This window comes from Panthera onca, chromosome F2 (genome assembly GCF_046562875.1).
Source record: "Panthera onca isolate mPanOnc1 chromosome F2, mPanOnc1 haplotype 2, whole genome shotgun sequence".
Classification (NCBI taxonomy): domain Eukaryota; kingdom Metazoa; phylum Chordata; class Mammalia; order Carnivora; family Felidae; genus Panthera; species Panthera onca.
Window position 1 is genome coordinate 11016920 of NC_138356.1, and position 14672 is coordinate 11031591.

At 42.2% G+C, this 14672-nt stretch overlaps 1 protein-coding gene across 2 annotated transcripts in view; it reads right to left on the reverse strand.

Annotated features, from left to right (window-relative positions):
- Window positions 1–14672, reverse strand: part of TOX (thymocyte selection associated high mobility group box) — a 307387-nt gene that overhangs the window by 264622 nt on the left and 28093 nt on the right. The gene's annotated exons all lie outside the window — the stretch shown is intronic.

Here is a 14672-nt window from a genome sequence, read left to right on the forward strand (position 1 = left end):
CAAGGAGAGAGAGAAGGCTAAAGGGCTCAGAAGGGCCCAGAGAGAGTAAGGTGCTGTAAACCAAGTAAGAAGAATCTTTCAAGGAGAGGGACGTCCACTGGGCAATACACATCCACGAGAAGCCAGCAATGGTACGAATGACTTGGCTGAAAGAATTCAATGTTTGTCTCTGGGAAAGCATACCAGTAAGAGGGTTGACGTAGACGTCATATTGCAAGGGGTTGGTTAGGGAAGGCTGTTCAAGAAGTGAAAACCACAGCCGTTCAGCAAAGCGAGCTACAACGAACTATCCAGTGATACAAGGAGCCTCTTACTGCAGACGGTCCCCAACTTAAGATGGTTTATGATTGTTTGACTTGACGATGGTGTGGAAGCATCATGCACACGGTAGAAACCATACTTTGAATTTGATCTTCTCCCAGGCTAGTGCTATGGGTACACTACTCTGTCACGATGCTGAACGGTGGTAGCGGCCGCAGCCCTCAGTCAACCCCATGATCGCCAGGGTTAACCACTGATGCATTGACAACCATTCTGCTCGTCACTTGCAGTACAGTATTCAATATATTATGTGGGAGAGTCGACATCTTCTTACAAAATAGGCTTTGGGTTAGATGATTTTGTCCAATTGTAGGCTAATGTAAGTGTTCCAAGCACGTTTAAGGTAGGCCAGGCTGAGCTATGCTGTCTGGCAGGGTAAAGTATATTACACATTGGAAAGCAAACCCGTCGTAAGTCGAGGAAGACTTGTATAGAGAAATATCAGAGACAGAGACAAAGAAGGTATTGTGGGAGGGTCTCTAAATGATGCTTAACTCTGGCTTTGCCTATAGCGCTGAATGTGAATTTTTACACTGGTGAAATTGGAGACAAACCAAACATAACTACTTAATTTTTTTTTTTTTTAATTTTAAGTTTACTTATTCACTTTGAGAGAGAGAGAAAGCGCAAGTGGGGAGGGGCAGAGGGGGAGGGAGACATGGAATCCAAGCAGGCTCCAGGCTCTGAGCTGTCAGCACAGAGCCTGACGCGAGGCTGGAAGCCACGAACCATGAGATCCTGACCTGAGCCAAAGTTGGACGCTCAACTAACTGAGCCACCCAGGCGCCCATGACTACTTAATTAAAAAAAAATCTGAATAATGTCAAATAGATAGGTTCGACATCATGTTAAACTAAACATACATGTTCTTGACCTCCTCCTACTTGAAAACCTCTATTTCCTGGGGGGATAGAAATATACAATGTGATTAATATGATGGCTATTTTTCATGCTGGTAGTTTTTTTGCTATAATTATTAATTACAACGAAACTGTCTCACAGTGCCCGGGTGACCCAGTTGGTTGAGCATCCGACTCTTAATTTCAGCTCAGGTCATGATCCCAGGGTCGTGGAATCAAGCCCCATGTCAGGCTCCATACCAAGCATGGAGTCTGCTTGAGACTCTCACTCTCTCTCTCTCTCTCTCTCTCTCTCTCTCTCCCTCTGCCTCTGTCCCCAATTCATACACACTCTCCCCCTCTCTCACTCTAAAATAAAATTAAAAAAAAACAACTGTCTCTCATGTAGATTTTAAGTGACACCATTTCTCTCGTCAAAAAGATACTCTTTCCATTAGGAATCATAGGTCAGATCTTTTTAGCACCCCAAACGCCAGCCCCACATTTTATTAGATTCTGCTTTATAAAGTTCTCTGGTTGCATCAGAAAGGGTCTCTCCAAATACTCAAACTCAGGGAAGACATAGTCTAATAACACAAACAACAACTATGACTCTATCAGCAGCAATACCAGAAAGAATATCACTTGTATTGCACTTTATATAAAGCAGTTTCACATATATCATCTCATAAGTTAATCCTCACAAACCCCCCCAAAAGCCAATAGGACTTTGTTTCATTTTACCAAGCAAATCGAAGGTAGGGAGAGTGAGACGGGGTCAGGCCACACAGCTCCGCAGGACCTGTGTTCCAGGCAGAGTTCTGTCCTGTGGTATCAGAACCCCACTGATTGCACAAGGTGGCTCTGGTCTGGGATGAACACCTCTGAGGACTTCTACTGCAGTCACAGGTGACAACTTTCCCTGAAGTTACGAACGTTCCCGTCTGTAATTTAAAGACTCTAACGATGAGAGGAAGTGTTCTATTTCCTAACGTGCTCGCAGATGCCCGTGTCGGTGCTGCGACTCTGGCTCCCTTTTTCCCTTGTGAGCTTGTGCAGAAGGGTTTTACCTGTTCTTGAGAACACATGTAAGTTTATTTTTTTTTTTATTTTTTATTTTTTTTAAATTTTTTTTTTTTCAACGTTTTTTATTTATTTTTGGGACAGAGAGAGACAGAGCATGAATGGGGGAGGGGCAGAGAGAGAGGGAGACACAGAATCGGAAACAGGCTCCAGGCTCCGAGCCATCAGCCCAGAGCCTGACGCGGGGCTCGAACTCACGGACCGCGAGATCGTGACCTGGCTGAAGTCGGACGCTTAACCGACTGCGCCACCCAGGCGCCCCAAGAACACATGTAAGTTTAAAGTGTCTGCTTCGGTTGTGCACCATAAAGTCTCTGCAGGAGTGAGGCTATACACTTCTAAATGAGACAGGACCAGGAGAGGCGTGGTGCTTGGCCAAGAATGTGTATCTCACTGCTCTGGCCCTTGGGTCTCCGAATGTCCCTCTCATCGAGCTTTCTGAAGCATAGGGGATCTATACAAGCATAGACTTGCTATCATCCTGGCACGGATAATTGCTCCTGTGCCGATTCCCTCCTGGTGGGAGTCAGAAGGTTCCAGATAGCCTTGATGAAAGACTAAGACTCTTCCAGACTAAGAGCCTGAACAATTGACATTTTATTTACACAGTTGATGCTGAACGAAGTTCAATACTTATCGATTCTTGCTTGTTTGCTAAGGGCTATGATGTAGAAAATGTGCTATTAAAGAAAGGAAAATTTATTTATTGGACTATGAAGAATAGAGGCAATTGAAAGCCCGGCAGCCCTAAATATGGAACAATCATTTTGGCCCCTTAACTCATGGTAAGACGAATGTTAAATGTAATAAGTAGCAACTCACTGCTTCCAGCCCAGCCTCGGTGGCCCTTGGGAATGCGTGCGCCATTGCAGGGAGAAAATGAACCCACTTAGGAGGAAAAAAATAAAGACAAAAGGACACGGAGCAAAAAGTATTATCTACACAAGCAAGTACATTATGAAAAGCATTAGTACTGTCACCAAGAAGCATAAAGCCTAATTCTACCTGTGCTACATCCGCAGCTCAGGGACAGTAGAGTTTCGTGGGCCAGGTTACGAGTCTTGCGACAGAGCAGAGATGGCAAGCGAGTGGCCTGAGCGGCCACCATGTCTGCAGTCCTTTGGGAACCTCTGCCAATCACAAGTGTCCCTCACAGAGTCTGGGACAGCAGTGTCTACCCAACGGTCAGAGCTCACCTGCAGGTCGGTGGAAATTAGATCTTTCCATGCTGTATCGGACAGTGCACGCGGGAGGTTTTAAAATGGGAGGAATCTAATTCTGGTATAGAAAGGGGGTATTCCCGTAATTTCAGGATCGCGGCACAAATGAATCGAGAAAGCAAACGTGGAGGTCTGGCATCTACGCAAGATTCCTACAACTCCCTAAGCGCTGCACACTCATTTCCTTGAGGATTTTTTTTTGTTTTGTTTTAAGATTTCTGTTATTGCACAACAGAAGACACACTCAATGGGTGTGGGATGGCCTGCATTTCACATGTTGATTACATGTTTGGAGCATCGTTCAGTTTCCCTGAAAAAGTTGCACCTGGAAAAAATGTCTTGCCACGACGACTAAGTAAAGTAGCATAAAACACCTCTGAAGGTATTGACCATGTAACTCGGGAACACTCTAATAACTGTAACTTGTCAGGCAGGATGAAGCATAGCTTCCCTTGGTATCATGTTCGAAGCAGCAGTGAAGAAGTGGATAAAACGGAGGCAGAGGAATAACAGGTACCTCCAGCCTGTTTTAAAAAGCTGTGGACTGGGGCGCCTGGGTGGCTCAGTCGGTTGAGCGTCCGACTTCTGCTCAGGTCATGATCTCACGGTTTGTGGGTTCGAGCCCCGCATCGGGCTCTGTGCTGACTGCTTGCTCAGAGCCTGGAGCCTGCTTCAGATTCTGTCTCCTTCTCTCTCTGCCCCTCCCCCACTCACGCTTTGTCTCACTCTGTTTCTCAAAAATAAATAAAATGTAAAAAAAAAAATTTTAAAAAGCTGTGGACAACTGACAGTAAGAATTATTTTAAAAAACAGCGAATACTGTCTGACAGGCTCTCCATGGCTACTGCAATACTACACCTTTCTGGAAAACTGTGTATGTAGGGCCTGCCATTTTTCCTTAATTTAAATTGGATGCTTAAATATTTATAAAGGGGAAAAGCAGAGAAATTGTTTTACCTTGAGCCTTATCATCAAAAAGATCTGTTTTAATTTGGTTCTCTGATCTGAATGTTTCCAACCAACTAACAAGCAGGGATTTAATTCATTCTGCCTATCTGAGGATAGTTTCTTGACACAGAACAGTATTTTAGTTTTTACCTGAGTCCTGACTTTACTCTACTCTTGTCAATACCATTTGATAGCACATAACTAGTGATTGTAGGATATTAGTTCCCTTTTATTCCATGAAACTTTGTATTTGTGTTGCTTGGTTTTAATCTGGAAAAGGCGTAAATTGTTTTTTCTTTCAAATTAGAAGAGAATGAATGATGACTTAGAAGTCTGCTTTAAAAGAACGTCTTCTGGGGCACTTGGGTGGCTCAGTCGGTTCAACATCCCTAAGGATCCTTGGTTTCAGCTCAGGCCATGATTTCACAGTTTGTGAGTTGAAATCCCACGTTGGGCTCTGCACTGACCGTGACGAGCCTGCTTGCAAGTCTCTCTCTCCCTCTCCCTCTGCACCCCTCCCCCACTCTGTCTCTCTCAAAATAAATAAACAAACATTAAAAAAAAAAAAAAAAAAAAAGGAACATCTTCCACAGAGAACTGGGGAATTGAAAGCAGTTCTTTTCAGTGGGTCAGTTTGGCCAAACCCTACCCATGAGGCCTTGAGGCCATGAGATGGGAGGTTTCCTCATGTCAACCAGCACTGTAAAAACGACTTCTGGCCAACAATGGGGGGTTGCTTATAAACAGTATGGCTGCACAGCTATAACTATCTTAGAATATATTTATGGATATGAATTTTATTAATGCCAAATATCCTGTATACCTCTACCTTTTATACATACATTAAACACATATTTACTGAAAGCCTTCTGATTATGGGCACAATGCCATTGCTAAGGGGATAGGAAAATGAACAAGGTAATCCATTTTGCCCTTAAAGGTAAAGGAAGCTAAAATTTATGAGACACTTACCACCTGCCATACCCAAGGCTGCACCTATGTTACAACCACGATCCTTCTCAAAAATAATGCTGAGAGGTTGTGTGACTTTTGTCAGCTAAGTGATAAAATGGCTTGTGAGATTTCTTTTCATATGTCTTTATTTGTATATCTCTATTCTTGGGAATTTGTGTGATTCAGCTACGTTCCCCTCCCTTCCCTTTCTTTATTCTGAAATTAGGGAGGAAAAAAAAGTCACTGTATTCAATTTCATTTCTCCCTACCCCACCCCCTCTTTTTAAAAAAGAATTCACAGTCAGAGATTTCCACTGAAGAGGCTATTTCTGGACTGGTTCTGCTGTAGATGGGGGTGGGGGAGCAGGGGGAGGCAGAGAAAACCTGATCCAAGCACAGGCGTTCCTTTGTACCTCAATGGACAATCAACAGACTAACTCAGGAAAGGAATTCCAAGTATAGTTGTCTTAATAGGCTAAAATTAGAAGGGGGGGGTGGGTAGGACGGAGGTAAGAGGGAACGGAAAGGGAGAGAGAGGGGAGTGCAAACGTACTCTGTCAATTCTTCATCTTGGAACCTGTATTTATTATTATCATATTCATTTAAGTAAAATTTCAAGTCAGTATTTCAATGCTAGCTGTCCCTATTTTAAGTCCTCTTAAAATATGGTAGGGGGAAGGAGGCCTTGACAATCAAACAGTCCTCCTATCAATAATTCAAAAGATATTTTAAGAGTCATCCTAATATATTCGATTATTAGACAGGCTTACTGGAAAAATAAAATTAAAATGAGTGCCTGATTATTTTCTGTTTTTAAGTCAACACTACAAGGAACATTTATGGAGATGAAATATATTCGCCATAAGAATGCTTAGAAATAAATGCTATTAAGAACGCTTAGGGAATGATTATATTTTATTTCAGTGGAAAAAACAATTGAACTCTGGTCTTGTCTTCTGTTTCAACATCATGTCTCTCTGTCCCTCCTCTTCTTGTAATAAATATTCTCTTGCCAGCCGTGCTACTGACAATAATGTAGGTGAACTCTGCACCATGTACATCTGTCATTATTAATGACCCTGGGAGAGAGAAACGATAACTCACTCTTTTAGGAACCAAGCCGGCAAAACGCTATAGAAATTTCCTTTCACGTTTTCTGCTGTAAGAATATTTGCATTGACCCTTTCTAAATTCACCAACAAGCGTCAGTGGAGGAACAGGGGGAAAAAAACCCTCATATTTTTAACTTCAATTGAAAAGTACTCTTAATACAGAAGACACTTGTTGCTCTGTGAAGGATTTTATGACAGCGAGACTATATGTACTCAGTGTTTTAGGTGTACAATACATTTAATCCTTTTAAAGCTCAGGCCATAAAGAATTTTATGGTAGGAAACATCTCCTTTACTCACAGGCTTAAAGAACTTTCAGCAGGCCTAGCCCGCGGCATGGCCTTACTAAAATACTTATTCTATTCCCTAGGTTTATAAAAGTATATATTTATTTTAAATTGAGACTTTTACAGATTTTGTGCTTGAATTCTGAAAGAAGTCTTAAGACATCGTGTTTTTATTGTCAAAACACAAACCAAATGTTAATAGAGACAAAGAAAAAGAAATACGTGTTTCTTTAAGAACAAAGAGCTCTTTAATTACTTCTCAGAAAAATTAGGGGATGATTGTGTTAATACTGTGTCAGAAAATAGCCACAAAAAGTCTGTTGCAGCCACTTTTCCATGGAGGGACAGGTAACATTCTCTAATAAAATAAAATTAAAATACACCGATTCGCACAGACATTTATTTCCAACTAGTCTGTTGGTAACAGCTTTCTGTCTGTTCTCCACTTCAAGCTGCCTGTATTAGCATCAGCTACTTCTCTTTAGCATTGATGGCTGATGAAATATTGTCAGGAGGGTTATTCCGACTTACTGGAAATAGGCTTTTCCAGAACATAAAGTTGGAAACTTCAACAGATTGGGAGGGCTTGGTTAAAGCCACTAATATGCTCTGCTAAGTCTCTCCTGTCTCCCCACCGGCTCCTTCTACTATTTTATTGACATGTGAGCTTCTAGAAATGTCAGCTGTTGTCAGTGGTAAAATACTGTTAGTAGGGGTACCCTGTTAATAACAGCTCTCTTAGAAAGTGTAAAGGAATATTAGAAAAAATAATTCTTCCAACAGGTTTTTGGAAACACAGTAAAATATCCACAAAATGTAAACATTCTCTACCCAAATCCCAAACTAAAACAGAATTTTCCAAATGTAATATAAATGCAAACGTCATTGGATATGCAGATGAATACTCTGTAGTAGTAACTCCAGATTCCGTCTTTTTTGAATGATAAATCATGCCAAATAATCAAGGAACAGACCAAGCAAAGAAATATACAAAGTGGACAGTCAGCAGTGGGCCCTCCAATTCTATTTGCCTGAAAATGTTCAGAATCGTCCCGATACTACACCATAGCATTGATCAACACAGCCTTTGATCTGAAACACATTCTACTGTCAAACTTCAAGGAAAGCAATCCCCTCGATTTTTATGTGCACAGTTCAATGAATGAATGAATCGATCAACAAGAATTAGGTCTATTCCAATTCTATACTTTTTAGCTCCCAGCAGCAACCAAAGGCTGCCTTCAAGTTCTGAATTAGTTTGTCAACATTCACTTTTAAGAAAAGTAGAATCCATTAAACATGTTTGACTTTTTAAAACTATATGATGCCAAATAACCAACGTGAAGTTGTCATTTTCAATTTCGTTTTTGGCTCGAATGTCAATATGTGGAAGGGAGCCAGCGGGCTTTGTGTTGGGAGAGGGTCTCTTCCATTTTACCAAATGATCCCAGCGTTGCTCTTATTGTAGAAAGGAAAAGAGGGGGTGTGAGGTTTGAGAGAAAGAGAATGAGAGAGGAGAGGCTTTCTTTGCAAACCTTCCATTCTCTGAATTTCCCTTTACAAATTTTCTGGTTGAATCAAACCTTCCCTCCAAAGCTCATAGAGACTCAAACCTTGTGGAATAGAGGAGTTATGGGGAGCACATTCTTTCACCCGACATCTCCATCCCTGTTCTCTCTCCCCACCTGTTCCCACCCAGATGACAGAATCAGGCCAAATAGGTTTGTTTCCATCTCTCTCTGTTACTGTTTTTGCTAAACAGACTCCCCTCAGCAGCACTATAAGGAGGCCTACACCCTGGTCCCTCTTACATTTTAAGTCACTTGAACTAAAAAAGAAGTATCAATAAACATTTCAGGGACATAAAAATCATTCAATTCAATAAACTGCTCTGAATCAAATTAGTGTGACCACTTTATCCTTAAAACTGCAAAAACATTGTGATACTGAATATTCAGTATTACCAGTGGGGCAAATTGGCCCAGGTCAAATGAGCAAATCTAAAAAACGAGATTGCTAAATTTCTCGGCTTGATAGCTTCGTAATAAATAATGTGCTTCTCTATTCACTCTGTACATTAAGTCTTTTATGTGGCCTTAAGGCACTCTGTGATGGCTATGCCCATTACCATGTGGCCATAGAAACTGACACATTTATTTCTTGGATTAGTGTGCCATTGAAAATATTAATATGATGCAGTAAATGGGGATTTAATCTAATCTACTGATGGTAGGATGAAGTTAGTAAAAGGTTGAGTGCCCTTATGGAGAAAGAAAGATTATATCTGCAAAGGGAAGGTTGTTATTGGTTACAAAGATCAACTGAGCAGCCTATGACATGTGATGCAGTCTCTACATTTAAACAGACTTTGTCAAGTTCAGCATCAAAGGCTTTCTGCAGGCTCAAGAACGCTTTTCATATATATCTTCCAGATTGTGATATCTGAACAGAAACACCTTCTATCCATAAGCATAAACAGCAGAACACGGCTCTCACGGCATACTTTGTGAAGCATGGCGCCCAGCATGAGACTGACATGCCCAAAACCATTTTTGCAAAATTTGTTTTGGTCTGATTTGAAGGCATTTGCTTAGCCTTACGGCTCTGCCAAGGATTCCAAAAAATATCAGAAGAACTTCATCCAAGAAAGCCAATTATATTTTAACATGTTCTGAGAAAATGCAGCTAATCGATTTCACTATTCGTTTTGTTCATTTCGGACTTGAAATCAGGTATCGATAAATATTCCTTTTGTTGTGGGATAGATCACATTCGACTCTGGTGTCTCCTAATAATTCACAGGACTCCAGGTCTGTCCCCCCCCCCCCCTTAACTCTGCAGCAAACTACATAAATTTCAAAGATATATTCTGACAGATGAGGCATTGTTGAAAAGCAAAGTACAGCACTTTGTCCTTGAAACGTTAACATGTAATGCCATAAAGTATTCAAATAATAATTTACTCAATCTTTCAGGGTAATTAATTAAAATGCTCGAGATGTTGGAGAAAATCACCTTGAGCTTATAAAACTGGAAAGCCCCCCCCCCCCTTTCCTCTCTGAACACAAGCTGCCCCAGCAGACCTACCACATGCTTTCCCAGTTATGGGGTTTGATTTCAGAAGATAATAAATAGCCAGGATCTAATTTTGCCATGTCACAACCGATTATGTTTCACAAGAAAAGGTGGAGTGCTCACCTACCAGATGAAGGTGAAACATAAAACCACTTTTATTTATGTCATGTGTCCAAATCCAACTCAACCTGGCCCTGGGTACTAAGAGTATGTGGACTTTCGCTGTCATGAGAATTTATGTATCTCAGGAACGCGTCAAATATAAACATAAATTTAATCAAAGGGATGGAAACCTTTATTATAAAAAAAATAAAACACATTTTTGACATCCAATATAAATTATTTTAATGTGTTTTTTACTACTTTTCGGAAGGTCACCAAGAAAGAGTAAGACGTTAAACAGATACGGCCTGTGGCTATCTCTTAATTCGGGTGATGATTAGCAGTATAATTTAGATCCAGAGTTATTGTTAGAGGTGGTTTTTTTTTTTTTTTCCTTTCGAATTTCATTTCAGCTCACTGTCTTCATCGATCGATCGCACTAGATAGTTGTTCCATTGTGTACTTACGCGGGCGTAGGTAACGACGTAAAGGAAAATGTATCTGAAGAATTTTTATTTCCACTGGGAATCCAATCAGGCCTAAGTCTTTGAACCTTCCAGTGAAATGAGGGACTCTGGACATTTTCTGGATAAGTTAGGCCAAAACTACGTTTCCAGATCATGAGTCTAACTGCTCCAGCATTCCATTTTGGGTGCAGAATCAAAGGCAGAGTTTGGACATCAGAGTTCCTGTTTCTGTTCATGTCAGGAGGATAAAACAGAAGGCTGATGACAATAGATTAACAAGCCCAGGGTATTACTCAGCCGTTCTCCTCAGTTGGGTAGGCTTTGGACAGAATTTTAATGACTAAAAAAATTGCATATGATGAATAAGGATGTCATTTTCAATTAACATGAACAAAGGATCATTCCCATATTTGGCAAATGAGGTAGCTGTGGTGTAAGAAAAGCTGGAGCATTCACAGACAGTGCATCACCACTTGCAAAGCAAAACAAACTGATGACATCTGGGTCCCCTTGCACAGCGACATGATTACAGGTTTTAGCAGGTACTTGTTAGCCACAAGTTACGGATCGCACTGGTAGCCTTCTAGCAACCAAAAATAACACTGCTGTTAGTCTTATTAAGTTAGTGAAACGTAATACTTTCACATCAACGGACGACAAAATGTGTCAGCAGCCAAGTTCATTTAGGATAAATGAAGTGTAGACCTAAAGAGAACTATGATAGCATTTCATGACACGTTGGAAATCAAGCTTAGCCTCTTTGAACTCGCTTTGCAAAAGGCCTTTTCAGAGAGCCTAATGCTGACATAGACGTGGCAGGTGTGCTCAGAACGTAGTGTGCACACTCAGGGCACAGCAAGTATGTGCTCAGGACTGCACACGCCCAATTAGGATTGCACGAGACAGCCATTAGCTTTCAGTCACGTCTTGCTGTGTGTTTTCCCACTTCAGGTTCGTGTCAGGTGGTTGTGGGACTGTCCCAGCGACCTCTCTGGGCTCTTGGATGATCTGCAGGCACATTCATCTAGAGCTCCTGCTAGTCCCTCAAGAAGCTCCTATTTTATTTAGGAGCCGTCTGTTGAAAGTGACTTCTCAGTTTCAGTGACTACCATGGAATCCCCTTCACTCCTTGGTGGCATGTAAGACCTCATGGAAGCAAGACCAGCTTGACTTAATTCATACCATTAGCCATAAATTCTGTGGGCTAACACCACCATCCGCTCCGGGAATGTAAGGTTTTATGACCAGCATTCTCCAGTGATGGCCCATCAAAGTGAAGTCCCCATTGGACTAAATTTGCTGGCCATCGATGTGGTCAGATGCTTTCAGTGCACTATGACCAAATACAGAATCATCTTTTCCCAACAGCGTTTTAAGCTTTGCCTGGAACTAACCGCTCTTTGGTAGCACCCACCACTTGCTTCCAATGCAGGTATGACCAGCCATCATGGAATGTGAAGAGATGGACCTTGTGTATCCTTTGTGTATTTCTCATGAGATTTAGAAAGAAAAGGCAAAGGGGCGCCTGGGTGGCTCAGTCGGTTGAGCGTCTGACTTCCGCCCAGGTCACGATCTACCAGCTCGTGAGTTCGAGCCCCGCGTCGGGCTCTGTGCTGACAGCTCGGAGCCTGGAGCCTGCTTTGGATTCTGTGCCTCCCTCTGTCTCTGCCCCAACCCACTCACATTCTGTCTCTGTCTCTCTCAAAAATAAATAAACGTTAGAAAAAAAATTTTTTTAAATAAGGAAAAGGCAAAGCAGAGAATGCCAACGACACCTGATATAAACAGAGGCCTCTCCAAAAAAGGAGGGCTTGGGGATGCTGGGGAGAGTTAAATATAACTTTCCCAAGGTCATGAGCTCCCTGGAGAAGAAATTCAGGTATCCCAAAATCGCTGCTCTCAGCTGGGTCCTCAGGGTTGCTCACAAATCCTTGTTCTTATCTTTCTTGACTCCTCCCTCACCTCCCAGGCTCTGTTATGAACCTTCACTCATCTCGTCAAGGCCAGTAAAGAACCCCATCTCCTCGCTCAGATCATTTGAGTCCACCTTTTATTTTTAAATTTTTTTTAATGTTTTTTATTTTTGAGACAGAGAGAGACAGAGCGTGAGCAGGGGAGGGGCAGAGAGAGAGGGAGACACAGAATCGGAAGCAGACTCCAGGCTCCGAGCCGTCAGCACCGAGCCCGACGCGGGCCTCGAACTCACGGACCGCGGGATCGTGACCTGAGCCGAAGTCGGACGCTTCACCGACTGAGTCACCCAGGCGCCCCTGAGTCCATCTTTTAGTTTACTGAGCTATCAGAAACATTTGTGGGAGCTGCTTCGAGTCTGAGATCCGTAATACAAATCAGCCACCTTCTGCATTTGTCCTTACCTGCTTCCCTCCTGTTAAAAAGCACAGATGTCCTTTCTTCCGCTGAAGACTCCAGCCTCAGTGGGTCCTGAGCTTTGTCTCCAAGAGCTGTGACTCCACCAGATCTCCCCACTCACTCCTCCTCCAACAGCACCATCCTCTTCCGTTTAAATATACCCAAGTCACTTGTATCCAAAAACAGCCACTCTGGCTCTGTCTCCCCCAGATACTGCTCTAGCTCTTTCTTTCTCTTCTTAGGTAAATGTATTGAAGAGCCGTTCCTACCCTTGGTCTCCAGCTTCAATTCCCTGCTGCTTCAATTCACTGTCTGGCTCCAACGAGCCTCAGCACTCCATGAAAACTACTTTCATCAAGTTGTCAATGAGGTCCATTCTACGGCTGTTTTTCAGTCTTTATCTTATTATAGTATTCACTACCGATGGCATGCACCCTAGAGTTCCTGACAGCTCCTTCTTTTCTTTTTGAAAATCTCTCCCTCTGTTCACCACTTAAAACTTGGGTGCCCTATGGTTCCATTCTTGGTGTATCACTCTTCCTGGAAAATAAGCTGTTCTTGGGTCACACACTGATCTCGGTTTCAGTCGTAACTCAGTTTTGGACGTCACTCCCTAGGCCCAATTCCTCATCTGTAAAATGGGGTTGATAATTGTACCCCTCTTACAGGCTTGTTGTAAGAATGACATAAATCAGGTAGAGAACTCAGTACAGGGCTTTGCACATGCCTGGTAAATGCTGTCAGTAAATGTTGTTGCCATGTTAGAAATGATTTCCTCTCTCCGTGACTGGCATCCAAGCAATCATCCACATCTCATTTTCCCTCCTATATAAATTACAAATCTTTCCATTGATCTCAGCCACGATAGATCAGTGCTGCTACTTCCTTCTCCCTTCATCTCCATCTAGATCGATGGTCTTCAAAATTTGTTCCAAGAAGCCCTAGGATTTCTTCTTTTTCTACATCCTGTATTTATTCAATTTCAGGGTTGGATTTTTTTTCTCAAGAACGCTGTTGCTGTTATAAAGACAGTTGGGAAACTCACAATTTGAGAGATTCCTAATTGGTACTCCTGCTTTCCACTCTGTCCTTACAAATCCATGCACTGCATGGCTCGCTCCAAAACCTACATCTGATAGGTCACCCTCAATAACACGTTTAAACGGCTTCTTGTCAATATCAGCAACTAAATGCCAAGTTCTTTAACATAAACCATGAGGCCAGAGTCTAAGCCTACTTCTTATCCCTTGTTCTAGCAAAACCATTCCCTAGGGAGCTTCCAAAGGCTCATGATGATTCAGGCCCACACTTTGACTCATGCTGGTCTCTTCCAATGTCACCCGGCTAATTCTCATTGATCCTTCAATTCCCATCATTTCCTCCAAAACGTCTTTTGTGAAGTCCAGTTGGATTAGGGCCTCCCTTTGTCTTCTCTGAGCATTATTCTACTTTAGCCCTTCCACAATATATTGTGATTACCTGTTTATGTGTCTCACAGCCCTTTAAGACTGTGAGTTTTGGGGACAGCAATGGCATCCTATTTACCTAGAACAGGGTAAGTGCTTTAGAAATGTTTGTTGCTTTGGCGGAAACTGTGCGTTCTTGGAAAGCAACAAGGTGTAGTGGAAAGAACACTAGAGAGGATTGGCAAACAGCTGATGGGTTGGATACCAAAACCAACGAGTGAGCACTGCATCTAGAAACAGAATCTGAGGCTGTCTCTCGGCAGAGCAAGAAAAGTCAGAAGATCTTTTAGTGCTTTCCTCACGGGCACAGGAAAGGTAGGATTTCTGCAGCTAAAACCTTCCTGTCCTTCCTGTGTAGGCTCTGAGGTGACAGCCTGTTTCTGATTTCTGGTTTTATCACTTAACTGGCTGGGAGGTATTTATTCTGC